The 25,934-nt window shown below is 40.8% G+C and overlaps 1 protein-coding gene across 13 annotated transcripts in view; it reads right to left on the reverse strand.

Moving 5' to 3' along the window:
• IQSEC1 (IQ motif and Sec7 domain ArfGEF 1) overlaps positions 1-25,934 on the reverse strand; it is a 318,376-nt gene that overhangs the window by 90,062 nt on the left and 202,380 nt on the right. The gene's annotated exons all lie outside the window — the stretch shown is intronic.

Consider the following 25,934-nt stretch of genomic DNA (forward strand, 5'->3'; position numbering starts at 1 on the left):
GAGCAGCCAGGATGCTTTGTGGTGCAAAGGTTGTGCTAAGAACCAGATCGGGATAAGCAGTTGTGTTGCTCGGACAGTGTGGACTTGCAGACTGAGCTGTATAGGAATGTTTTGCTGAGTAAAGGGAATAAGAATTTCTGAAGCGTGGTGTAGTGTGAAGAGATTAACAGAGCAGCCAAGCAAGTAATGCTGGTAAGCTATAAAGTTCAGAGCAAGCACTAGGGTGGGATGAAACAGCAAACCAAACGGTATTACAGAGGAGTCGCATGACAACAGGACTCAAAGTGACACGCAGACAGGAAGGGAAGGAGGAAAGGATAGCCGAGTGAAATTTAACCGTGCAATTATTTTCTTTGGCTTATTTCCTTTCCATACAGCCTTTTATGCTTCTCTGAGCAGGGTAATGTTTCTGTCACTCCCATCCTCGAGCAATATTCTTGAAATTCATGTGTGCCACTGATGCAACAGCATAAAAGCACAGATAAGCTGTTCTATGGAAAACAAATGCCTCATGCTCAGGCACTCAGAGCGGTGTCACTCTGCCCTCCCCATTTCTTATCACATCAGTTCTGCTACTGATAACATGCTGCAGATTTATTTTTCCATTAGTCTACTCACGTTGAGACACAAAACATCACAGTTCAAGTAACATCTCCTACAGACAGTATCCAACTAGTAAACTCTTACTAGCAGGAAATATTTTCCTATGGCCCTTCACTGGAAAGAAAACACATCTAAGGCCAGCCTGCTCTGGCAGCAGCCAGCAAGCAAAGAATAAGAGAGCAGTGTCTAAAGGGCAATGTTTTCTTTTTCATCCCATCTGGGACTGAATCCAAGAATATTCTCTGGATGGAGCTCTGTGGAAGGGGCATGCAGCTGAACCAACACCCAGCGCTGCGCTCGGAGCAGCAGAACAAGCACACAGCAGCACCATGGGCTGCTCCTCCAGCTGCTTTCTGTGGGCCCAATGTTCTCTGCTGACTGCTGCCTTCAAGGCTGTCTCAACGCACTTTATTCATCTTCCAAGCAGACCTCAGCAATTTGCACGATTACTTAGGAAAACAGGAGAGACTAGGAAATATATTTTCATAACTTCCCTTTTTCTGTAGATATGAGTTGCTTCTGTTGTTTCAATTGTCAGTTGGGCTCATTATCAGAAGTTCAGAGATGGTCCAACTTTGTTTCTCTGGTGCTTTAATAACACACTGGAGTAAGAAGTGGGGTGCAGTAAGCTGTATTCTGATACACAGCATACAATGACATACATTTAAACAATACTGTCAATTCAGTATTGTCTGCAAGACATATCTGAGAGATGGAGATTCCCTTGCACGATTTAGAAACACCTGCTACATATTGCATTCAGTAGGCACCACATACACAACATGCACACAAAATCACACATTATTATTTGTCTCTCTCATTTTTAGCATATGTGAAGTACTTGCTGTCTAACACTCCCAGGCAGCTGCATGAGCGCAGCATGAGGAACCAAGGCTTTCTGGACTCAGCTCTGCCTCCCGTGTCAGCTTTCCTCTGCAGCTGAACAAACGCTGCTCGCCCTCCCTCCCCTTTGGTCTTTCCATCTGGAAAAATGAATACATTTGCATCCGTCCTGTGGGTGCCTGTGCTACGTGTATAAATCAGTAAATGTTTACAGAAATGATTTCAAGATGAAAAGTTACACATTCCTGGTTTAATGCATTTGTTTATGTTTAACCCAAACCAGCAAAACCCCTAGCTTATCTACATTAAAGATCCAATCCAGAGTTCATGAAGCTATTTCCTTAAGGTTGCAGCACAGGCACCTCCTGCCTGATACTAAATGCAAAGGAGTTCTCATCACAACCTCAGCCGGACTTCTAGCAGCTATCGTGGTATAACAACGGCACTGAAAGGAGAGGGTGCAGCTCTCCTCCCTGTTTCTCCAAACCACATCCAGGTGCCACTGGAGCAATCAGCAGCTGCTGGTACCCACAGGAGCACCGAGGCGCCCACTCCTTTGGGCATACCCTAGGGCACATTCCCACTGCTCACATCAGAAAACTGAACTCAGCTTTCTATCAGAAGCTGACACTGCCCCAAGTGCAGACTGCACCCTCTTTGCATACATTAGGCCATTTTTTTCAGACTCCTGAACGAGGAGCATAGACAGAACTGCATTTTTTATTTTGGCAAATCTATTCTTTTGAGGAGGTAGCCAATGATGTGATCTACAAGGGCCATAAACGTGTTGTTTTCATGAGAACCAAGTACTTATTTAAAAATTTATTTCTTCTCTTTAACTCTTTCTTATCCTTCAGGAGGTAATTTAACTGACGGCCCTCTGCACTTGGGCAAATATGAACTTCCTCCTTCTGAAGGAGACCCGTCCGACACATGCCGGGCTTTCGGCTGGGCAAAGTCCCAGAGCAGGAATGAACTCCTGCAGCCATTTATTTCCCTAATAAAAATTTTTTCCTGGAAAGGGTGAATTTTTTTCTGTAAGCTTTCAGATGCTCTGAAGACAAAGCAATGGGGAAGCATTAGCATCAAAATACTGAGAGATCACCATTACAGCAAACAGAACGAATTCGCACCTGTCTTTGCTGAGGATGCTGTTGTGGCAGCACCACCACTGACAGGTAAGAGTGGCAAGAAGGCACAGCTGCCACACGGCCCCCAGCAGCCCTTCCTGCTCCCTCACAGCACTGCCCAGCACCTTGCTGCCTTTGTTTGTGCTCTTGCTCAAGCACAGCAGAGAACACAGGCGGTTCTGATCAGCCCAGCACACCACTGGTGCTGTAGCAAACTACCAATGTCGTGCCTGCGTGTTCAAGTAAACCTGATATTATTTACATAAAATCATCTAATATTGGTAATACAGTAATGGGAAAATGCACCAGCTTCCCGTAGTTGCTGATGCAGTGTTTGCCCTTCACAAACACTGTTTCAAACTGGCTGTGGTGTATATGTAAATGAGGGATTTTATTGCTTTACTGCTGTTCAGCATGGGGGCCATTCACTTTTTACTAGAGTTCCTTTGGCATAAGGAGCATGACTTGCCTAGCAATAATATGAGACTTGCCTTGTCTGTGCCCACTACAAAAACAATGCTTTCATTAAGGCCTGCAGGGTCCCACCTCAATTCCTGAGCTGAGTAAGAAACTTCTCCATTCCACGTGAACCATCATCGCTACCCAGATTTCAATAAAACAAAAAAAACCCCACAAAAATCTCCAGGTCTCCAACCATATAATCGTAACTACAACCACAAATTCTTTAATTCTAATGCAGCCATACATTTATAGATTTAAGGCCTACATTTTTTCTTAAGTTGCAAAATAGTATATTTTATTTTCATTTAATTTAGAAAAAATGTTGATTTAAAAAAAAGAATTAGGAAAAAAATGGCACCACATTTAAACCTAAAGAATAATTTAGTAAAAGAGAAAGTCACTCTTCATAATACTTAACTGCATTTTTTGATTAATCAAATACTTCTGAAGAACAGAAGTCCTCCTTAGGAGCTGGACCCACAGGTGTGGGGCATTGACTGGCACTCAGATCAGCACTGCATTGCTCAGGAGCCCAGCACATGCACTAGCCAACACTTTCCAAAACACAGCATGGTAGAAAGAGAAGAGCACACATCCCTGTTGGGTTGGCAGAGCTGTGCACATAGCAAGGCACTGGGAGAAACGGGAGAGTTCATATTTATGGGAAACCAAGCTGAGTTTCTCTGCCTGTGACCTTCTCAAAGTGACAAACATTCTCACCCCCAAATACTCTTCAATCCACTGATGCAATGGTACGGACACCTGTGTTGGGTGAAAGAAGTTCCATATTTAGAAGTCAATCTCATTCAGCCCCCTCAAACCTGATGACCAAGGCACTTTCACAGCATACAGAACTCAGGCCTCAACTTATGAGCATGTGTGATAAGTCCATTTTTGCAAGCTTTATACAGATTCTCCAACAGCAGCAATCTGGCAATGAATACTAAGTTTAACTAGCTATGATGGGCTTATTATTTAAGGAACTTTTTCGTCCCTTTACTTCTAACTGTATGCAAACATGACGAGATCCACTAGCAGACCATCTCCAGAATGTCTTGCTAAGTAGCATACAGAAGTTTTGTTATTAGATGGGAATCTCTCAGTTTCCTGTCCTGTGAACTGGCTGTGGTGGCAGGGCAGATTTCTGGTTTGTTGATCCTAGCCATTCATCAGCTTTGACAGAACACAGTCAAACCAAATTCAAAGCAATTTAAAGCAAGTTACTTAGTAAAAACAAAAGAAAACAAACAAACAAAAAACCACCAAAACACAAATAGGAAGATTAATATCACACTGAACTAAAAAATACTGGATTGAAAAGATAATAACCTAATGACATTGACAGTAATTAACAAGTTCGTTTTATGAGTCTATTAAGAAATACGTTATATACTAACATGTGCAAAAAATGAACTCTCAACTCCTCCATCCACAAGTTCCAGCTCTCTGTTACACAACCACAACACACCCATGCACATAGGCCAGGCTGAGTTGCGTTGTGGGACCTATTTGAAGGATTAGTCCAATGGGTCCACATGCTCCTGAGTACAAGACAGACATGGGACTGCTTAAAAAGAAACCCTAAAACAAATAAACAAAACTAAAAAACAAAAACCCCAAACATACTCACAGTTGACATTAAAAACACTCTGTTAACAACCGCACAGATTGCATGCGATTCTACAGAAAGGTTTTGGTTGCTGAAGCGCTCTGCTATGTCTGCTGTAGGATCACTTATCATTCTGGTGATTTATTTTAAAGCAGATGCACAGAGAAGAATAAATACATTGAGCAACAAAATCATCAGAAATTCACCAGAAGGGATGCAGGGTTGGCACAGACTTGATTGACTAAATGCAAAGAAGAAACCTGAACCTACAGTCTGGAATCAATGCTCGCAATCTGCATAACACAGTACATCAGCTACAATGATTAACAGGCTGATATTTTTTTTGAGAACTTGATATGCATTTATAAGAATGAAACACAACATTCTGTTAATTCTAGCAGGCTAAATACATAGCTTTGCCTCAAAAAGACAGTCTTTCTGCAACGTTAAGGAAAACAAAACCCTCGTACATCACTACTTCAGATATAACAGAAAGCTATTCAATTAGAAAATGTCACCCACTGCACTTAGAAAGCCTTACCCCCTGCCCAATACACGCACAAACAGGATCTATTAATATTTTCCTCCACCGTTTGCCCGATACATTAAATCATCATCTCTGTAGCAGAGCTATTGCTGCAGCAACTTCCTGCACTGCATCATTCACCTACCTCTGACTTCATTGTTCCGTAGGGCATGAATAAATAAAATCAAACATCCAGGTGGAGCTGTTACAGTTTCCCTTTGCAGCTGAAATAATATAAAAAGAGCTGGCGGGTCCTACAGGAGGAGAAAGCTGGGTCAGTGCCTCGTTATGGAGCAGGGAAGCGCAGGGCTGCGAGCGACGGATGCGTTGTGCTGATCAGCACATTTACCTAACGGCGTGGGATGGGCCGGACCCGGCAGCTTCTCAGCAGCTTTCAGACCGAACAGACCCTGCGAAGTACCACGTCGCTACGGCAATTGTGGCGAGTAAGCAATTCACAGCAAGGCCAGTGCCTCTCGCAGCCTTACAAGATGAAGCAGGCAGCTTCGGCAGAGATGCTGAATTCTATCAACATGATGACGCCATGTGTGCTTCCCCAGAACTAAATCAGTTTCCAAATCTGCCACTAATTCTCAGGTAATATTCAATTCCTATGTTTTTCAGCCCCAAACTCGGTATATTATTGACCTACAATGCAAAATTGGGAACTATACCATTCATGTATAAGCACAGAAACGTATAATCCTAAATTTATGCCTAAGTAGAAAGCATCTTTTTCCTTTCATCATTTTGTGTTATTTTACCTGTGCCATCTTCTTAAACATCATTGAAACAGAGAGGACATCTACCAGCCTCAGTGCTCCTGCAGTAAATCCCAAGCTCTGCCCATTGCCTCTGTCAGACTTTTGCATGCTCCTGGCTGTGCTGAATGCCTGCAGCTCTTTCTAGCTGTACCAACACAGACTGTGCTCAGCACCTTGCACTGAAAAATGCATTGCCCATTCCTCTCTACTAGCCAAAGGAAACAAGATTTCATATCCCTTCTTTGCAGCAGAACTATCTCCTTTTAACACTTAATCTGCACATTCCATGTTTGCTCTTACTGTGGCATTTTAATATACCTTGAAGTAAAACTGGCATTGCAGGTATTTCTCTGTGAAGGGCAGCCCAACTAGTTTAGGGTCTAAAATCATAAATAACACATAAAAATGACAGCATTTACACGACATCCACTTAGCCTATGAAATTAGAACTAATTGCTGACTTACCTCGCTCACTGCTGTGATTTGTAGAACAGCAAATCACAAGACAGCTAATGAAAGTAGTAGATCAGGATCTATTCACTCAAATGCCAAATCTTTTCCTCTGTTTTGCCACAGAGGCTTTCATATCCCTTGAAAAGGTAAAACAAAAACAGTTTTCTTAACTGCTTTAATTGAAGTCTTGTATACCTCTGCAGCAGTGCAGATTAGGAGCTTCAGGTAAGGAAGCATTCCTGTCTCCTTTAGGATGGAACTGCAGTGAGTTCAGCCAGACTCAGCTTGGAGCCCACAGGTTTTTCCAATCCTTTTCCCAACACCAAGGATTCCTTCAATTCCTTTCTTATTTAACAAATCCTTCTGATAATAAATTAACTTTATTTCAGTCAGGTCTATTGGTTTTCTGTGGTAGTATTATTGTTACTCTCAAAAACATCTACCAACAGAAAAGGACTGATTGGTTTTTCAATAAATGAGAAGTGTGAAAAAAAGTACAACTGAGGGTGGGCAGGCAGGGCTTTTCCCTTCTGATCAACTACACTTTGTGAACCTTGGTGCAGCATCTAACAGCCAGGCTGCCACTTCTCGGCCTGCCATAGGTTGCTGCCATAGGGACTCGCTCCTCCCGCTCACGCTCCCTCCTTTCCCAACCTTTCCATCCACCTCTGCAGGGTCACATGAGGCAGATGCTTTTAAGAGACAGAAATTGTGTTTTCAAAGGGCTGGAGTGCTGACACGCAATTTTGGGCAAATTCCTGATGCAGCCAAGTGAGCTCACTGTGCAGCAATGGCTGTGAGTAGTCAGTACATTTCCAAAATGCAGACATGGCCACACAAAACCCTTAAAAATATAACTCAGCTAGCACAGGAAATACAAAAAGCCTATAAGAATGCATGAGCACACCTGCCTGCCAGTCTCCCATCACACTTTCTCCATCACTCCCATGCATTCCTTCAGCAGCAATCAAGGTCTCCAAGGCAGCCAAGCCTTCCCTACCTCAGGCCTTGTCACAAGGAGGCTGTGTGTCCAGTGGGACCCTTCTCAGCAGGAAAGTCACCTGGTCAGTTTTCATGCTGAATGACTCCTTCATCAACTCTGTCATAATTTGTAAGCAAATAAAAGCAAGCTCTCTTCCAGAGTTCAAGGTCAAAATTAGGACACACCAAAATATTACACAGAGCTTCATAGCAAATGGAAGATCTTGCAGCTAGGGCAGTTTCTTGCTCCCAGGCCTCATATCACTGTCTCTGGAACTTCTTTCCAGTGCAAAGGTCAAATAGATAAATAAATAAATAAATAAATAAATAACTGACAGAAAAAAACTCCCCAAATGTCTACATTCAAAGTCTGCATATGCTGCCTCTCCAAAATACATGAGAGGTTCTTAACAGCTTGATTCAGTTTTCCCTACGGAAAAATAGGAGATAATTTTCTCTCTTCTATTGCACACATCTGAGATTTTCAATGCAAACATGCTGAATAAGTACAAAATGGTCTAAAAAGACGTACTGTCAAGAATAATTTATATTGCTCTCTCAATGACAAAGTCATGGAGACTGCCTGCATGCTTCAAGACCAGCTGGAGCTGGGAAGAAACGTGGCATGAGGCTGGCTGGTGAGCTGGCTGCAGGAAGGCACTCATCCCACTGCACTGCAGTCATTTCATAATGGTAGATCTAATTTTCCTGCTAGTTTTCTACTTGAAACTTCCTAATAGCTCGAGTGACCTCAGCCTCATTTAAAGCAAGTGGGTTGGGATGTCAACAGTGAGGATGTTGACCTTCAGAGACAGATGACATCACACTGTGAAACTCGGGCATCTGGGATGAGGCCCAGATGCAGGAAAAAGCAGGCAGAGAATGAGGAAGCCAAAACAGATTGAGGGATCTCACGAAAAGGAGAGTTAACAGAAGTACTGGCCTACCAGTGAATGGTGTCTAAGCAGCTGGTATGCTTTTACAAAGCATTGTTACCCCTTTTTTGAGTTAAAAGTCTATTGGCTTCTCATGCTTCTCCCTAAAAAACGAAAGAAAAAAGCTCAAGAACATAACTGTGATCCTATTTTTATTCACCTCTGTGAAATTAGGAAAATACCCATTTACATTCATCAGTTTGCAACTTACATCTGAAATTTACCTTAAGTATATTATGGTTTCTTTTCTCTCTTGGACTTGTACAACTCATTTGTGTAGTTTACTGTCTGTGTGCCTGCCACCCCCAGTTCAGAGAGGTGCCAGATGGACACTTGGTTCTGCTTAGTCAACAAACAAAATCCATGTACAAGCCCTCTTGACACCTCATCAGGCATTCGTGCACAAACAAAATATTGTGTGTTATTTTGCATTTTAGCATATGTTTAAGCAACAATTCCAAATTCTTCCCCAATGAGAACACATCTTTCAAAAGCCCTGCTTTGTCTACGTGCAGTTTTGCAATCATGCAAGCAAACATATGTTCTGCACTACCAGCAGCCATCCCTGCAACCTGCCATGGCCCACATTGTAAGACACAGGCAAAAGGAGACCAAGCAATTCAGCACCAGTAAACACATGGGTTTTCTTGGGAAAACTTAATCTTGAACAACAGATCATAGCTAAATATTGTCACAGTTCTCTGGTACAACTCACTGCATTCCTGAGCCAGAGCATGCCTGTTCAGCTGATGTAATTTATCAGTACAAATCTTAGCACTTGTAGTGTCTGACCTAAAACATACCACGGATGGATTTAATAGTCTAACTGCAAAAAGCTTGGCACTTCTGTGAATTCACAAGATCTTTCCTATGTAAGGCATTTGCATACTCATGAAAGCAGGCCAGCTCTGTGCCAACATTCCCTGCTGGGTGCAACACTTATAGCCTCTAAGAGTTATAGGAGGGAAACTAATTAGATCTGAAAGAACAGTTTATTCTAATGATCATTTCACCATAATATCATCAGAATCTCTCATAATTTATTCTGTTCTGGATTACTGACCTCCAAAAAATGCAGGCTGAAGGGAACCCGCATGTGCCATCACATATAGTACGATTTCAATTCCTTTATAATAATGCCAAGTCCAATGTGAAGAAATTGCTACATGGAAGGTTTGAAATTAGATGGCACAGAGATCCATTTCAGCTGTACTGTTGGCAGCAATTTAGCACTAGCAATGCAGATAGAAAAGGACATCACATAAGATGATTTCACTGCTGCTTTTTGTGAAAACAATAATGAGCACAGTACCCTCAGCCAGTCTGCAACCAGGAGAATCTGCTGGGACATGAAACAGAACTGTCTCACAGCTGTGCTGCATGCAAGCTCATGTCCCAGGGAACAGAGGCAGATGCACACAGGCTGCAGGGGCCTGGCAATCAGCTGCATGGAGCTGCAGAGGCTGCTGAGCTGTGAAGACCTCGCTATGCCTGCCTGAGGTTTGAGGTCGGCCCTCTGCAGAAACTGCACTGCAGACAAGGACTGTTGCAGCATGGCTGTGTCTGAAATCAGAGCATGTTACATGTCACTGAACCAAGACACGATCGTTGCTGCAGCCAAATGAAAGTGGTACTGGTGGTAAAACTGAGGTAAAAAGCTGTCAGTGGCAAGAATAAGTACCAAGTAGTTATAAATGGAGAATTGCTGCACACACCTTTCCTTTGCTAAGAATAAACTACAAGCAAGAAACATTCCTCTAACTACAAAAAAAAAAACAACAAAACCATCCTTTCCAGTTTGACAGCAGCTTAATCCTGATGCCCATTGAAGTTTACACATTGATCTCCTTATGACCATGAATAACAAATTAAAATAACTAAATCTTTAAAGACACTGTTTCCTACAGTGCATGGTAGGGGAGATGCTGGGCATTTCTTATGTATGAAAATGATCATTATTCTCCATCACTTGGAATGATCTTCACTTTCTAAAGAAAGAATTCAATTTGCTCATTTATGGATAAAGATATTTGCTTCTTTTATTTGGAGGCTCTCATGGTCACTTGTAACATTATCACTGCTGGCTTCACAGAGAGAGTTTTCATCATTTTGCAGGAGTTTATTTCGTAATGATCACTTCTTTCATGTTGCAGTCTCAACCACATTCTCCTTATTTCCCATTTGGAAGTCTAATTGCTGGCAGGGTATACATTCAGGGGAGAGAAAGAGGCAATGAAGACAAGCCTGACTGGCCATCATCATACTCTATGATCAGAACAGTCATAAATAAAACAAACTGCCTAAAATAATAGAAAAATGATCACAACTATAGACCAAATGTAATTTGAAAGATGATACAGATTTAGGTATAGATATATTTAGAGAAATGCATCACACAACCTGTAAGATTTTCACTGAAGCATAGCTTAAATTGGCATCTAACAGCTACATGCTACAGCTAACTTACTGCAAGAAAAACAGGATTTAACCCCTCTATTTGATTTCCAAGATTTCATCCATTTTCTCCACTCTTCTAAGGAGCTTCAGTCCTGAACTCCACAACATTTTGGTAGCACATAACAAACACTTAGGAAAATTAATTACAGACTGGCTGTATGATAAGTTAGCATGAAACTTCTTGACTTAAGTTCACATCCAAAAAACACAGACAGGAATAAATAAATACCATCAAATATGTAAATGTAAAATGCAGACAACAATAATTCCTATATAGGTGAGCAATTTACAAAAGAAAAAAAAATCCCTCTTTTGAAATAAATTCTGTGGATCCTTATGCAGAAAATTAATTGCACCAGCATAACTTTGAATGAATAACAGAAGAGCACAGGTACAGACACAGCAAGAAATATTACAGTAAGTGTTAACACACCAGTTTTAGATTAGCTACCAATACAACTGTCTGGTTCCAAATTCAGTCAGCTGAATATATGCAAGGTTTTACCTTTTTATGCCAACTAGAACATGAGTTCTCACAAAAAGAATCATTTTCCACTAGCTCAAGATGGCAGAACAGAATAAAGTAACCCAACCTATCCAGGCCCCATCTCTTAGAACTGCTCCTTCAATGCTTTTCTTCTCAGTTACTAATTTTACCTCTGCAAAGTAAGATTGCTCTGTAGATTATAAGACTTGAAGATATAAATCACCACTGACATTTAAACGAGGATGAATCCTGTCTGAATGGATCTCTGACCAAGCATCACTAGCTGGCCGGATGCTGTAACACCCCAAGCAGTGCTGTCCGAGCGCTGCGCAGCAGGCGGATGTGCTGCAGGCATGTGCAGGGCCTGCCCTGCCACCACAGAACGGCTGTCGAGTTCTGATGGGCTGGGCCAGGGCTGGTGAGGTTCCTGTTTAACAGAGATCTGCCGACAACTCAGGTTTCCCACTTCCTGTGTGTCCCTGTAATCAAGGTTAGCACATCCTACTCTTGCCTTGCACACAGCTAACTTTCACCCTGCGTACAGCTGATTTTCTTCTTAGTTCTTTCTTATAAACCACTTCTTCCCAGCTTATCCGCAGTCCAGCACTGCCCTGAGGAAGGGAAATTCATGGACTCTCTGTCCGCCTCTGGAGCATGTTATGTTTTGTGGTTCTCATTCAATGTTTGCCTTATTGGAGAACTTCCCATATTTCACTTCATTGCACTGCAGAGCTCATTTACAATATACCCCATAGGATTTTTCTCTGCCGCTTTTCACTGTTGCCTTTGCCCACTTTCTCTCCCTCTGTACCCTCCAGGAGTGCTTCTCTGTCACGTTTCATTTGGTCCCCACTTCTCATTTCTTCTCCCCAGGGTGCTCTGAAGATCATCAATGTTTCTACTCTAGGTACTGCACCTCAAATGCTTCCCAAGAATTAAAGTTACTCTACAGCTGCTGTCTTCCTTGGGGACTTTCTTTCAGTTGAACTATCTATCTGTTGTAACTCTGTTCAGAACAGAGTGAAAGTTATTATCTTCCCCTTCTCTTTAAAACAAAAAACAAAATGTAGAAATTACTATTTTGGCTACATTATGAGATCCTTTCATCTTGCTTACAGAAGTATGCCAATAAAACTACTCACTGAAGAAAATTAGGTTAATTTGATCCCTTTCCCTGCCTCCACTTATTTTCATCCGTTCTTTCTTCTAAAGCAACAAAAGAGGAAAAAACTAGATTTAATTTTCAAGATGTCTACATGCATAATGACAGCTTGTAAAGGTTTCCAGCACAGGTTATTTTTTGTCTTCTAAGAACTGATCCAAAAACCTACTTATAGAACATCGTCTGTAGAATCTTTATCCCATGAATACACAGTCACGCTTGACATAATACGTTGATAGTCAACTGTGACTAAATGAGATTAGCTAAAGAATGAGGCTCATCCTAAGTCAGTATTCAAGGACCAATTCACAGAAAGCAGCTAATGACTTTCACACAGGGAACATCACAATGGCACACAAAAGGCAACTCTTCTGGCTGAAGAAATAAATTCCTATTTTCCAACATTACCTTTTTGCTCTTTGATTCTTTTTCTTTCAGCTGGATCAGTCTGGTTCATGGCTCTGCCTCATACACTGGCACTACAGTTTGTGCAGCACAGCACAGGACCAAGAATTGCTTGTTTTAGGAGGCAGAAGCCATTTAAATGTGCGTCACATTCTGACCTCTCTTGCCAAAGAGCAATTATAAGCCTGCCACAGAGCTAGAAATAGAACTCACGTCTCTTGACTTTCAATCCTTTGTATAATTAATTTTTATTCACTTTAAATAACCCTTCCTATCCCCCTATTTCATAAAGAAGAGATTGTCTCTTTCCATTTTTATCAAAATGAAAAGCTATGGAAAGAACGAAATAAATCCATAACAAGTACCAGTACTTGAATAGCAGTTAAACTTCTACTTCCTACCTCCCACACATTCAGACACACTCTGTCTCCTCCCGCCTTTCAGGAATAGACCTTCAAAGGTTTGATGACACGAACAGGTTACCATGCTTAAGTTATTTGGGAAACCTGCAAGTTCCAATGCATTGCAACTAAAAACTTTCACTTCTATCAAGATCAAAACTGCCCAAAGGGGAGGTGAACCAGATAACTTACATGCTCCCTACTTCACCAGAACCCTTTATGTTCTCTGACTGACGAGATTTTAACTGTAGCCTCCTCTTCCACCTCCCTGCCTCCCAAAACTTAAGAATTTGATTAATTTTTCTGTAATTGCATTACACGTAATTATTTTATGCATTACATTTGAATATAATTATATGCTAAAGGTCACGATCTATGGAATCAAAGATTACATAGCAAATTAAATCTTGTGGCTCTGGAAACAGAATGTATGTTACAGATGTAAAGATGACAATAAAGTATAAAAAGTAGCCATTTAATTCAGAAATCAATTCAGTTGTACCTTGTAGAGAAGAGTTACCAAAAAGCATTGTATTTTACACAGAGATTATATGAAACAGTTGTTAGACAAACTGAGCGGTGACTTGGAATCAGGGCTACAGGATTTCTCTCTATTACTTTCTGTATTTCAATCTCTTCGAAGTCTAAAAAAGCAACACAGCTTGTTGCACTTCTACGAACACATAACATTTCTATGACCTGTTATGGAAACTTCACAGCCACAGAATGTGACTAAATGCATTTCCATGTAAAATGAAATAACTTAATGCAAGTTAAATATGGACTCAAGTTATCTGCAAATTAAAAAGGTGCTTCATTTCCTTATGAATTTATTCAGAAGGGCATTTTGTCAATCATATTATTTACCAGCACAGCCAATGAACCAGCCTTCTATTTCCTTTAGCACCCTCATAAACAGGGTCTTGCAGTCCCTGTTTGCAGTCCAGTCGCTCATATCTCTATATACTTGCTCCAAATGTGGAGGTTTAGCTAATATAAGAGGCACAAATGGATAACCATTTGAACACAAGTGGTGTTTGACTTCTTGGTACTCAAAGTTATCAAGATCAATCATAGAATTACTCTGACATCTGCCTGTGAATAAAAGAGTCAAGAAGCAGACTTTCTATTCAAAGTTTTCCCTGCTGTTGCTTGCTAATGCTAGTATTGGCATTTCTTTCAAGCGTTCTTTTCTGTTAGAAAAATTTCACAAGGATCAAGTACATCTGCAGAAACTCTTTCAAAAGAAACTACATCAACTCAGACGGTTGTCATGTGTCCTGCACTAATGCTATGCAACATCTGACAGAAAAGGAGATGCTTCAGAGCAAAAGGTCAAATTTAATTCAAAAATTATTCAAGACTTCACTTCTTTGAATTTCAACTGAATAAACAAAGACTCACTTCTAAATAAGTATTTACAGACGTGTACAGTTCCTGCAATTGCTATGGTTTATTACGTGGGTTTGTTTCACTTCCCTGGCATATATCCTACAGTACTGAGAATGTGAGAGAAAGAGGAGCTGGTGAATTTTCAGGAGCATGTTTTGGTACCTTCATTGGAAGCATCAGGCTAGTAGTTGTAAAAATTGAATGACACGGGAATGGGTTTCTTTCTGTTTTCAGTTTAACTATCAGTCCAAGATGCAGGGATATAAGGAAAAGCCCACAAGTTAGGCATTAAAAAAATCCTAAATATATTCATGTCAGACTGCCAAAAGGCAGGCTAGCAAGAAACCATTCTTCTGAAAGCCAGAGCAAACAGTGTAGGCAGTCAGCTACTCTGTCAGCTGTCTCCAGCTCTCAAGCAAGATATTTGTACCAAGTTGCTTCACTTTGGAAATGCTGACTGCTCTTGATGCTTATTTCGACTTAATTACCACGTCTGTTATACAGTAACAACCATTTCAAAACAAAGGGGAGACCTATACTAGAATAACTGTGTTGGTCTTCTGATCTATGCACTCTAAGAAAAAGTAAATCAAACCTTGCACTGGGTACATAGAAGATCTCTTTGGACGACTGAAGAAAAGAGAACCTTCCCTGACAAACATGGACTGCAAAAGATTGGCTTGTTAAATCTAAAAAAACCCAACCAAGCAAACAAAAAAAACCCTGGAAAAAGACATTGTTTTTTCAGTATATGCTGATGGGGTGAGCATATGGGCTAGAAATGAAAAAATATTCTTGGCACAAGAAGATGTGTGCACAAGTTGGAACTGAATTAGGATAGAAATAGAAAGCTTTCTAGCTCTATGAGCTGCAAAATTGTGGAGCATGACTGGATTATGAGAAGAAAACATACAACATTCTTGCCTGAGGTAATAGGAATTAAAATTGATAGCCCAGAAACTCCCATTTCAGTCCTCCTTCCCATAACTGCTGCTACTTTCAATGCTTATTAATCACTCCCTGGTATCTCTAGCTATGGCTTACTTTTTACAGGCAGAGGTTTGATCTTGGCAAACGTGTCCATCAGTCTCCTATCAATGGATGGAAGGACTGGACACCAGGCTCCAGCAAGTTTCCCAGACTTCCTCTAATTCTATCAACTTAGCATACATATACGCACATTGCTTCCCTTTCTTGCACTACCCATACACACATTTTAACATAAATTCACTTTTTCTCTTTCATCAAGATGCTTCTTTGTGAATGATGTTTTACAGCCTCAGCTTCAGCTATGAAATCACAGCAGTACTTAGCCCTTTCATTTGGAAACGTTACTCTCAGCTTTAAAACACTGCCTATGAACTGTTTAGGAATGACGTTCCAATTTTAGAAATGCAAACATTAAAAGGGCAGAGGGTTGGATCCTCAGCATGAGTTGGGACTTCAATAAAGAGCTTTAATTGAGCTTCTGCCAAAGATTAAATATTTTTCAGGATGAGGAAAAACCAGTTGAGATGATAGTCTGAAGGTTTCTGGTCAATCTCTCATTTAAGCCTATCCATTGCGGAAGGACTCAGTAAAATCATGACTGTGCAAAACAAACTGCAGTATTCCCTGTCACTTAGATACTGGCAATAGAAACAGTTGCTCACCTGCATAAGCTCAGGGTCTAAAATCTCTGCACGCTACTCTGTGTTTATTCAGCATTGTTCAGATGCCTGCTTTAAAGCCACCTCCATATCAGAAACGATGCAGCTGTACAAGATTGCTCCTACTCCACAGTGCCCCTGTAGGGCTGACAGGAGACAGAACACGCCCAGCACACAGCGTGTGACCATTGCATCCTTCAACGGGTCGTGATACACATGCTGCATCAGTGTCACGCACTGCCCATGTCACAGAACTTCATGAAGGGCATCTGCACACCAGGAAGGATAGACCACAAACTTAGATACAGGTTGAGGATGTTGATAAAAAAAGAAAACAATACATTTTGAAAAGAAAACACAAACAATTATGACTTTTAAAGTTTTGCACTCCTTCTGAAGGAATGAATGTCCATTAGAAATGAAAACCAGCAAGAAATAAATACTAGCAATACAAATGAGACAGGGAGAACAAAACCTCTTCCATTACCCTCTTGATGAGTTCATTTTATAATCCATCAAACCAATATATATATACCTCCTTTCTAGACATTCTGATTAACAAGATCAATTGTCACCCTGTTAAAGAAAACATTTTGTTGTTTTTCCAGTACTTTCCTCCTAAAACTGCTTTAAAGAAGCTTGATATTATACACTAATTCAGTAAGCTACTGAAGACAGCATCTGACTTTTCTTCATCTCTATTATCCATCTGTTTATGCTTGGTTCCATGTACATACTGAGCACTTAGCTGAATCACGGAAAAGAGCAACATCATGTCAAATGTTACAGATGTACAGCAAATAGGAACTTAAGCTTTTTGTTGGAATCACATCAACTTTAAAAACCTTTCAACATGCCAATTGAAAGCTGGAAATACAGGAAGAACTATACTAATTCATAGTTACTAGACATGTATGTATTTAAGAAAAGGTATTTAAGTTAACAAGGTAAAGGTAAAATTGGTCTGCAGTCACAACATTAACTCATTATCCATTGCCACTGATACATTGTCTAAATCCCACAAGAGGCCACTTGAGATAGTCATCCCTCAGCCTCACACAGCCTATGAGGGCCAGAAACCAAACCTATTCAAAAAATCCCAGACTGAAATGAACATTACGGCATCCTTTCTATTTTTGCTTTGAAATGGTGATCCTTACATAGGCAATGGCAGCAATTCAGTTCCCAATTAACTGCATGACCCGTAACTTCATTTTATGAGTCTTCTTACAGAAAGTATCAAGTATGTCAATAGAAAGCAAAATTAAAGTTCACTTACAACAGGCACAGAGAAAAGTGAAAAGGCTGCACTAGAAGATCAATATTGACTACAGTCCTGCGATGAGTTATCAAAATCTACAGCCTCCCCATCTTAAACAAATATGTAGCACCAATCTTCTCTTCATGCTCTTCAAAAAGCTTTTTCAGGAGATGTCAGGAGAAAACAGAAGTTACTCAAAAGGCTCGGGACTGCTGGTGTGCTGCCTCGACTGCTGCTACCACGACCACCAGCACCACTGCGTAGCACCTTCAGCATCAGCATCTTCATTGAACCCCTCAGGATCTCTAAGATGGATGTTTTTTTCTTTGTAAAATGACATACTCATTTAAACATTAAAAGGACAGCAATGCATAAGCTTAGTATTAGAATAAAATGATTTGGGCTAGGGTGTTAAGAATCAATTGTACAGTATGAGAAAGATACTACCCTCATTACTGTGATGGAGACACATAACGCTGATGTGACACACATGATGACACCTAATGGTGATGATAATGCTGGTTTCTCAGACAGTGACAGAGAGAATCCAAAGCAGAACATGGCAATGAACAGAAGGGTCTAAACCATGGCTTTGCCCACAGACTGCTTTTAGCTTATCAGGAAATTGGATGAGTTTCATACTTCTGCATTGCAGGTGCGAACTCTGCAAATCACAGCTATGTGCATCAAGGTAACACAAAAATGACAGTGTTTAAGTAATTAGCAAAAAGGAAATAAAGAATTTGGCACATACTGCCTGCTTGCACCAAGTTCTACTTGTGTGTGAGTGTGTATATATATACATATATATATATATAAAAGGGTGTGTGTGTGCCTGTATACATATATAAAAATATATACATATCTATATAGATATACACCAAATCTCTCTATTAAATTCAAATTAAAATAGTAGCACTAGGCCATGATGGCATTTTTTTCAAGTATTAAGTGACGACACAGAGCTCTAAAACCACACATCCAGTATTTCATATCTGTGCTTGACTTAAAAAAAAATAAAAAATCAGCACATGTGAAATGAGTTAGTAATGAAACTGACTAGAGATGACAGAAAAGGGGAATCTACTCAGCAGTTACTTCTGGTATCCAAAAAGGCATCCTGGACTTTGCAGTTTCTGAAGGTAGAAGCTACAAAAGTATTTCAGCTGAAATGAAATGCTGGAAACAGTTTGTGGAAACAAATAGCAAAGGATGCTTTACTGAAGGATATTTTGCTTCACACGATGGAGCATAAACAAAACCAGCTCTGATTCAAAAGCAGGGTTTGCTTAAGCTGAGAAACTGCAGCAGCTTCTGAGCTGGCATCCTACACTGCCCCTCCCATGGCTCAGGAACAGATGAGCTGCTTGTTCTGCTGCCTCACGCAGTCCATGTGCTACAGTCTGGCCCACCTCTGCATTCCATGTCCTTCTGTCTGCAGACTTTGGGAGTTCAGCACCCGTTACTTGAATCCAGCAAGAAAGATGCACAGATGACTGAGAAAAAACTGGCACATGGAGGAAAGTGCACCTGTTCATAAGTTAAAAGCCCAGGGAGACTTAAAAATAACTCAGCGTTGCAGAGATTTTAACATCATATTTCAGTTAGAAATTAACTAGTGACATTGTAATGTACAGTAAAAATAGCATTTTCCACTAACAAACATGGCTGGCTATTTCACTCACTCTGTCCATCCCCTACATATCTTAAAAAGGGGCACAAGAGGATTAAAAATTTACTACCATCCCTCCCATTAAAACTGTCAGTCTCAAATTTGACCTGGCTACTCCTGGACACACTGGAGACAAAGCAAGCATAGCGCAGAAGCACTTGAAGGCAACATCGAGATTCAGTGCCATATATTTGTTGTATGCCCTACCAGCAGATGAGAGGATGAGAATTGTGTTTCAACCATAAATTTGAGAGATTCAGTTTTTCAAAGCACAGGACCCAGCTCAATGTATCCCCACTACCTATTGCACGGCGTGAACTGCTGCCATAAGTACTAACATGTGCTCAGTTTGTAGTTCAGTGAGAAATCAAGGTTTGAGACCTACAAGCATTTTCCAACTAGAGTTGCTCAGTTGAGTAAAACTTAGGTTTATCCATCTCTACACCAGAATGTTGAATCCAGCACAATAAAGTGCCTTGAACACAATAAACTCCATAGAAAAGCATTAAGGCTACCATGACAAAGCTATTCCATATACATTTCTTACAGGATGGATACCAAAGGCAGTAATCAGGTAATTGCCTGTAAAACAGAATTGTTTTGCTGTATTTGTTATGCTTGTTAAGCTCTTTTCTTCTCCACCTCCCTTCAACAGAGTCACTGGAAAATAGATTTTGAAGAACTGTTTGGAGCAAAACACTGCAGCTGCAAATAAACATTAAAATTCAGCCTGGTGAGAAAACTAAATAAAAAGGGTGGATGCTCTTAAACAGAAGTACAAGAAAGTGGATTAATGATAGTTACAATTCCTTAAAAACTAATTAATGACACTGATAAATTCTATTCAGTAAACAATAACCAAAAGTGTAGTTCGCATAGTTGTAGATACGTTTAACACAGGACTAGCTTATTGCCACTCCATGAGTCAGTCCGGCTTGCTGTCTCTGCATACACACACATGTACATATGCAGTTATTTCCTCAGTGATTTCTAACAGACCTTCTATTTCCAAAATCATTTTTAAGAGTGGGTGTAACACCAGAACTGAATGTCAAAAGTAAGGTATCTTCCACCGCATCTGAAATTCCCTTCTGTAAGAGAATCATGCTTGACACTTTGTTTGCCTCATTAGTTTGCTGATAATTCAACATGGTCCTTTACAGAGCCATATTCTTGAGGTTCAGTCCCCATTCCTGTAACTGCAGTTTTCAACCCTAATGTACAGAAATTCAGATTTACATCTGAGCGTACTAACATGTGCACATCATTTGCTTGGGCTCTGCTGACAAAACTCTTTGAACTCTTGCCCTCTTTGTCTCCTTGTGTCATCTACAGATATTACAAGAATTTTCTTCCCACAATATTGGAATTTATCTATTGCGATTCCCTAAGTCTCTACTATAATTCTAAGTTGCAGCCAGGTTCGGAGGAATCAGAATTACATTGACCATGAAGGTTTTGTATTCTAGTTGCTTACATTGGTGGTCTCCAAAGTGAGGTACACAAGGTTATCTTTTGGGGCATAGGAAGCAAATATTGGAACTTTGGTAGCCCACAAACACAATTAACACAAATAAATAAATACTGAGAGTGTCTGCCTCAATATTTTTTGCTGATGGGGGTGTTTGATTAAAAAGAAATTTGGAGACCACCGCCTTGGGCAAAGAAATCTACCAAAAGCATACTAAACTGCAAAAACAAGCAATATCTGTAGAAAGAGAAGTCACGTCTGTTTAAAAAAAAAAAAAAAAAAAAAAAAAGTAATGTCAATAAACGCCATATAAATTAATGACAAAGAATAGCATAATTATGTTCCATACTGACTATTTCATGATTCTATCATAAATCAGCAGCAGGCTCACATATATTATCAACTGTCCAAATAATTCTTTTCTTCTCAATCATGGATATTGCACTAAGTTGCACTGGTGTGGCTGCTGTTCTCCCCATCCGCACAAAATAGCTGAACACTGCGTGTTGGAGAGAACGCATTGGCCAACTCTCCTTAGAGCTTCTGGATGCAGTTTATCCAGATGTGCTGCTCTGACAGGTGTTCTTTATCTTCTTGAAATACAGACTAGAAAATATGACCTCATAAGATGTGAAAACGTTTCCTAATTTGGTTCCAAAACCACAATGAATATGTCGGATTAACTACTTCTGCCCTAACTGACTAATCTACTAACTCTAATTAATACCATTAGAATTTTTTGGTTCAGTATGTGAAACATTGCCTCCCTGTGTCTGTGATGGCTGTAAACCAGCATTCTTTTGCTTCACTCATGATTCAGAACAATTTCTTACTTGCCTTATACTTGCACAGAACCCCTGTTCCAGTTTCTGGTGCCGTGGGTGCCTCTTGAGCAGCACCAACTTCTGCTTGATCAGACATTGTCACGGCTTAAAAATATAACTTAATAATAGCATTCACAGCCTCTACTTTACATTTCCATTCCCAAATTACATTCCTAAACTAGAAATACAGTTCATAAACTACTTGACTGCAGTACAATTCAGCTCAGTCACATCGCAGAACTGGTTTTCAGACAGGACCACCATTCATTCCTTTTTGTCAGAGGGAATGAAGTGCTGCTCACACCTGACAAGTTTGGGTCAAAGGAAAAAAGCACGTTTAAGCTTTAAGCAGCCTCACAAAGCAGAACACAGCGCGCCGTCAGCCCGCACGCAGCCGCCCCTACCGAGAGCTGGAGGCTGGCGGCAGCGGGGCTTCAGCGCCACCTGCAGGCGGAGCGGCCAAAGCGCTGCCCGTACGGTGACGGGTCCTCCGCTGGGAGGGATCACCGTGAGGGCTTTCTTTTCTTTCAGGGAGGGTTGTTCGTTAGTTTGCGACAGATACAAAGAGCGCAATAATGCCTCTTGACGGAGCCAATTCTCAACAACAAGCGACTGTTTTTCGGCACAGTCACCACCAGCCCTGCACCTTCATTGGTGATGAACAACAGCCTGCACGCCGCACTGGTGAGCACCTGCACCAGGGACCCGCTGTCAGCGCTGCTGAAATGCACCAGCTGCCCTCACTGTGCTCACATCCACTGCTTGTTCTCCACTACTGTTCAGCAAGTGTCAGTTTATGACAGCGGGTACCACGTGAATGAATTCAATGACAGCCCTTTGTTTCATGTGCACTTCCACAGCAGACACCGTTCTGTGACACCATCCCTCTGCTGCCACCTTTCACATGGCAACAAAACACAACAGAATGTGGTGGGAAGGTTCAATCTCTACTGCCATACCTTTGACATTGCAGGCCAATACCATAAGACAGGAAGCATTACTTTTGGAGCAGTCCTCATCTTCATTGAAACAGAGCCTACTAGAAGAACTGAAATTATTTTGTCACTACATCTTCGAGTCCAAGGCATTCTGAGAGGACATCAGCAAGAAACAGGATTTTGCCCTGCATAATTCCAGTAGCCTGGGACCTGTAGGACGTAATACTTTGGGTAGAAGTGCTGAAGTGCTGGCTATTTGAATGATCTGTTGAGCTGTGGCATTTCACACTTCATAGTCATGCTAAATAAAGAATTTTCTCTTTGGATGTGTCAGCATCTCCCTTCCTTTCCCAGCTTATCCCCACCCTAACACTTTCAGCTAGAAGCAAGTCAGACCCAGGCCCAGCTCTCCCAAAGCTCCCACATGGGCCTCAGCTATAAACCCTAAGCTAATCCAGAAAGCCTTTAAAAGATACTGCTTTGTCTTATGAGTTTAGGCCTAACAAACACTTTCTGTTTCGATGCAGCCCAAAATTGTTTAAAACAGAAGCAGAACCAGAAGCAAAAAGCAATTAAAAACCCACAAAACACAATGAAGACCTGTGGTTGTTGAGAAAGCACCAGAATCCCAAGTTCCCATTGCAAACTTGACTACAAGAACATTTTGAAAGCACACTCACCATGACACGAATCATTTAATAGCCATGGCAAACACTTAAAACACCAAATTATTCTGTTATTGTTAAACCATAACCGTGATCCTAAAGATTCAACAGCCTCTGGATGAAAGCTGTGCAATAGGATAAACATTTTCAACACACCGCATTCTTACACCATCTGTAGCCGCAGGAGCAAAGGAACTTATGTGCCACTGTTACAGCACCTGACCTTTAAATATCGCCTTGATAGAATTTCCAAATTATTTGACATTCAATATGCACTTGGAAATATTGAAGGAGAAAGAAGGAATACTCTGAAGAGGAAAACAGATACAAAAGCTATGGAACTTCATGCAAGTGCTGGAAAAAAGTGATCATCTCAATGTCTAAGCTCTGTGTGCTTACCAGAAGTCTTTTTTAGGTGCTGTGTGGGCTGAAAACGAGTCCTGTTAAATAGGACAAATGAACACAAAAGCAAGAAATAAACCTTTCCTGCAGCATTACCCCATGGCACTGTGACACACAGACCTTCAGGCAGCTGACAGAGCCATGTGCGCTACTGGACAGAGGAGCCACCAGGTAAGGGTAAATCCTGCACAACACTACAGGCTGAGAGGCTCCTATCAAGCATCTTTTGCTCAGCAATGATGGTGGTTTACAGCACTTCATTGTGTTAGCGTAATTTTTAGAAAAATAATTGTTCCTTTCTGAATCACAGTACACAAAATAATAGGATGCATGTCCTTTTGCCTTCCCACACTCTTTGTTCTCTGCACACCCTTGCACTATCTTATTATACAGCTAATCATATGCTAAAACTGCTTTTAATTTAGTCCACAAGGACAGATTGCTGTACGTGGACCACTGACTGGGAGCAGAGTTTAGCTTATATTACAATGATGAAGTGGGCCTACCAGCTGCCTGGGCAGCTTGTCAGTCCCCTCTGGTAGCACAAGCAATCAGAAAGTCAAACACATGCATGGCTGGGCTTTTGTTTTCACAGTCAAGTTAAAAAAATAAAATGAAAAACAAAGACCAGGAGGCATCATCTGCAGAACAGCCAGCTGATCAATTTCAGCATAAGAGCCACTTGGAGAGGATATTAACTGAGCACATTGGTCTCTTCACCTGCTAACAGGGCCGATCAGTGTAAAAGCAACTAATTAAGCTTTAGGAACATGCAAAATAGATGGAGTTGTTTAGTTTTAAAGGAATCAAAACTAGAATGGGTGGGCAACAATAGCAGAAAATGTGAGAAAAACACCAAAAGCAAGACTTCCAAGCCTCCTCATTAGATGCTCCGTAGACCGGAAGACATCAAAGTGCTTCTATGAGAATTCTTCTTTATGCTTTATTTTTGTATCGAGTTTTAATACACTCAGGCTTAGATTTTATTTTTTTTCCACACTCTTCCTTCGAAGCCAATTTTGGGTAAATAATTTAAAAGCTTGTGAGCTGCAGATTATATGACTACAGAAGGGTTTGGAAGTCAGCACGGAAATCTCTTTGAAACTGCCTGTCAGCTTTCACATTTCTTTTAAAATCAGACGTGTTAACTGTAACTAGAACAGATTAGCTGCACCTACGTTTGTAGCTTTAGCAAGTTGTTTGGCCATGACACAAGTTGCATTAGAACTGACACCTGAGCTAGCCCACATTCACAGAAAGCTTGTGGATGGAGGTGAAATCGGATGAGCAGCATTCATAGATGCACTGCAGAGCTGAGTCTGCAAATACACTGACTGTTTATTGTGCATTTGTGCCTGGGGGGAAGAAAGCAGCAGCAGTATTATTTGTACATATAAATGTTATGTCAAACTCAGGTTTACTGCTGAAGAATTAACATATACAAAGAAAAAGGACTTCCTGAAGAGAGAATAAGTTATCTATTTTTCTGGCCTAATGTTTTGTAACCTCAACTTTGGATTTATTATGTCTTCAAACACATTCTTTGTACGATCAGCTAATGCTTTTACTAAGAAACACCTTTACACTGTAAGTCCAGACAACAGTTTGTAGAGATAGATCTAGCACAGGACGGCTTTAGTGAGTGACATATTTGCTGCCATGTGTGATACAGTCTGCTCAAAGCTCCTAAGTTAAAGAAACCAAGGCATATTGCACAAAATGAGGTTTGTCTCCTTATTAAAGAGTTTAGCTTAGAGGTGGAGTTCAGCACGTGACTTCTTAAGTACTTTATGTGGGAACCTCCAACAATAATTGTATTTTTATCCCTGAGTAACAGAAACACAATAAGAGGACACTGAGTGACACTGACAAAGATCTCCTTTGCAATAATGATTGAAAGGAACAAAGGAACATTTCTCTGCGTCAGCATCACGCTGCTGTGTAAGTTTAATCGAATCTATACATATTTCTAAAGCTTAAAATGACATGGTAAAATCAGCAGAGAAGAGCACAAAACTGGCCCAGTGGGTAGAAATTGTTTACTAGAGAGAAGAAAGAGGCTCTTCTACACATCCTGTTAACAGATTGATTCCCCCAGGTTTGGACAAGAGCAGTTTCTTTCTATGGCACTGCTCCGGTGCAGTACAGTGAGAACAGACCAGCTCCCAGACCAACACATACAGGAAACACACAGATCAACATCCTGCTGTTTGCATTACCTAGGCTGTTTGACAGTGACACAACCCAAAATAAATCCAAGGACACAGTATTGCTATACTTGCACACAGCTGACAGTGAATGCGGGCGTTACAGTCCAACCTGTGCTCCATCGCAATTACTTTACATTTGTTATTGATAGTTCTGCAACAGCAAATAGGCTTTAACCATCCACAGGAACTGTAAAAGTAAACAACACCGTTACACTTCTTCCCTCCCTGCTGA

The sequence above is a fragment of the Tympanuchus pallidicinctus genome, unplaced genomic scaffold (assembly GCF_026119805.1).
Source record: "Tympanuchus pallidicinctus isolate F22 unplaced genomic scaffold, pur_lepc_1.0 scaffold17, whole genome shotgun sequence".
In the NCBI taxonomy this organism is placed as follows: domain Eukaryota; kingdom Metazoa; phylum Chordata; class Aves; order Galliformes; family Phasianidae; genus Tympanuchus; species Tympanuchus pallidicinctus.